The 3,466-nt window shown below is 39.4% G+C and overlaps 1 pseudogene; it reads left to right on the forward strand.

The window, feature by feature from the left end:
• The first annotated feature begins 410 nt into the window (after positions 1-410).
• On the forward strand, positions 411-3,187 carry LOC102892929 (annotated as a pseudogene).
• Positions 3,188-3,466: the final 279 nt, after the last annotated feature.

Below are 3,466 nucleotides of genomic sequence, written 5' to 3' on the forward strand. Positions count from 1 at the left end.
CCCTAAAATGAAATTTCAGGAACACCAGCAAAACAACTTCGGTCAAAAATACCTAATCATTATCAGTAAGAACTGTGTTTAGTTAATCATAAAAAGTTACCTTCCTCTGAACTGATATTAGACTTACAGATCTAATCTTTTTTAGACTCCATCAAAGACCTTTACACATAACAGAATTGATCTCTTCTGTCCCTGTTTTTATTCATTAGAAATCAGTGATATCATGCGACTGTAAAAGAAAACACACTACAAAGGCCGGAGTATGCTGCAAAAAAAGTCTAACGCTCAATGCCCACGTGCTGGTTCAGAGTGATGTTTTAGAAACGTTAGTCTCTTTTGCTGTCTGCTTTCAACTCCCCTTTAAAAAAGATAAATATGTGGTCACAGAAATGCCTTGGGCCCCTATACAAATGACTTTAAAAGCAAATAAGAAAAAGACAGAAAATAGAAGTTCATGGTGCAAGTACAAGAGCCTAGCTCACCCTCCTCACAACATCACACCCTATTCCAGGTATGTACATTAAATTAGAGTCTGGTAGATCTGTAGAGATTTTATTGGCCCCAAGCAACCCTCATGCAATAGGATTCAGAATCTTAAGTTTAAAATGACCCAGAAAGGATTTTAAAGTTTTATGCGTTGTGTTATAATTACTCCCTCTGGCTCCTACCCCCACCCCAACAATTGTATTCCTTCCCCGACAAAGCGTTCTGAGCACTCACACCTACACTGGAGAAGGGGCCACACTTTGCTGCCATGGACTTTTACTCTGGGTCCTAGAAGTTTCTAGAAATTGAACATTACTAGTAAGAAATTATTAGACTCCTTAGGTTCCCATGTCAAGTTTCAAAGAACAAAACATGGATTTAACATAGAAAAAAAGGTGGTGACACAGACTTTCTTTATGTTGCTCATTTATACATTTATTTACAGAGAGTTCTATTGTTTCCACACTCAATTGCATGATTTTTTAACACAAGTATTCTAACTCATTTAAAACAAAAAAAAGTCATTATACAGATATTCAATCTTTCAAAGCCACTCTGCCCTGAGATGCTTCCGAGTAGTTACTGGGGGATGAAGAAAGTTTTAGCTTTTCATACCCTACAAATCCACTGCTATTTAGAATTTCATGTTATTAGCAATATCCTCAGTTTGTAAAATGAAAATAGAATTTTATGTATATAACTGAAGACTGGGAAAATTCCTATCTTTTTCCCAAATAGCACAGACCTCTTTCAACATGGCCCATTAATAATTCTTTCAGCCTGGTCGACTATGGGTGACTAAGTTTGCTATTTTAACTCAACAGAAACTAAGGCTAGAATCCTCTAGTTGATTTCACTGTTTTACACATGAAACTGGTGTGTAATATTACTAAATTAATGTTCGTCATTTTGTTTGAAATAAGGCCAATTTCAAAAAACATGTAAAAGAAATAATTCAAAAAGTTCTATGAATTCATGTCATATGGCTACACAGCTTCTGTCACAATTATGATTGATGTCACCTCTTCTCAAAGTGGAAGAAATTCTTCGTTTTGTGAGAACAGATAGTTAATGGAGAATATATAAAGTGTAACATCTAATACAATCCTTAAACAGCTCTACAACATTCTCCTTCAAGAACTTAACAATTCTGATCAAAAGTTTCCTGAGTCCACAGTGAACACATGAATGGGAATAAAGAAGCAACTGTTGTGGCACGAATGATTCTGAGACCCACGGAGCCAATTGAGATTAATTATGAGCCTTTATTAGCCGGCCTGCAACTGACTCTCTATCACTCAGGGTTAGAGGAGATCAGCCCCAAGCTTCCCAAGGAGGCAGCTTATAAAGCCTCCAACTACATCTTTGAATAAGCAGATTACAAGAAAGCAGGTTAGCCGTTAACGTTTTGTACAAAAATAAATGTATTCAGGGGAACTCCCAGCAAACAGGGCCTAATAGACAGTTTTATCATCTTTTCCTTGGAATGTTGCTCTTCTCCCTGGGGCTGGCACCTGGGGATATTACCTCCCTGTAATTGAGTTACTGCTCTCCCTAGGAAATGGCGCCTGGAGATACCTCTTCCCTGAAACTGGAGAATTTCCACTTTTACACAACCCAGGTCAATATTTCAGATTTAAAGAAAAAAAGAAGTAGCTATTGATATCTAAGTCTTCATTTTCTTTCTCAAGATAGTTAAAATATAAATCTGAGTCCTCATCTGTCTATACTCAGTCATTTGATATTTGCTGGTGCTTTCACAGCTCACAGACTCATGAAACCCTCCAACAACTCCAGTATCATCACTGGCTTCATCCTCCTGGGCTTCCCTTGCCCCAGGGAGGGGCAGGTCCTCCTCTTTGTGCTCTTCTCTGCTGTCTACCTCCTGACACTCATGGGCAACGGTTCTATCATCTGTGCTGTGCACTGGGATCAGAGACTCCACACGCCCATGTACATCCTGCTCGCCAACTTCTCCTTCCTGGAGATCTGGTATGTCACCTCTACTGTCCCCAACATGTTGGCCAACTTCCTCTCTGACACCAAAGTCATCTCCTTCTCTGGGTGCTTTCTCCAGTTCTACTTTTTCTTCTCGTTGGGTTCTACAGAATGCTTTTTCTTAGCTATTATGGCATTTGATCGATACCTTGCCATCTGCTGGCCTCTACATTACCCCACCGTTATGACTTCACGTATCTGCACCCATCTTGTGGTCAGCTGCTGGGTACTTGGTTTTCTCTGGTTCTTGATTCCTATCATCATCATCTCCCAAATGTCCTTCTGTGGCTCCAGGATTATTGACCATTTCCTGTGTGACACAGGTCCTCTTCTAGCACTCACTTGCAAAAAAGCTCCTCTGGTAGAATTTGTCTTCTCCACTTTAAGTCCTCTTCCCCTCATCATTCTCTTTCTCTTCATCATGGGGTCCTATGCTCTGGTGTTAAGAGCTGTACTGAAAGTCCCTTCAGCCGCTGGACGAAGAAAGGCTTTCTCCACGTGTGGGGCTCATCTCTCTGTGGTTTCACTGTTCTATGGCTCAGTGATGATCATGTATGTGAGCCCAGCTCCTAAGCATGAAACTGGAATGCAGAAGATTGTGACTCTCTTTTATTCTATTGTGACCCCACTTCTTAACCCTGTGATATACAGTCTTAGGAACAAAGATATGAAACATGCCCTGCAGAAATTTCTTGGAATCTAAACAATGTTAATCGATAGAGCTTTCGGAAATTAAAGCTCAAAACTATATTTAAACTATTTAAAAACATTTACAAATATTACATTTAACTCATTTTCAGGTACAAAATGGGTTTATTCATTATCAACAGGACAAGAAATAACAAGTGTTAGAGAAGATGCAGAGAAAAAAGAACCCTCATACACTACTGGTGGGACTGCAAATTGGTACAGCCACTATAGAACACAGTATGGAGGTTCCTCAAAAAAACTAAGAATTGATCTACCATATCATCCAGAAATC

Source organism: Pteropus alecto, unplaced genomic scaffold (genome assembly GCF_000325575.1).
Source record: "Pteropus alecto unplaced genomic scaffold, ASM32557v1 scaffold1645, whole genome shotgun sequence".
Lineage (NCBI taxonomy): Eukaryota > Metazoa > Chordata > Mammalia > Chiroptera > Pteropodidae > Pteropus > Pteropus alecto.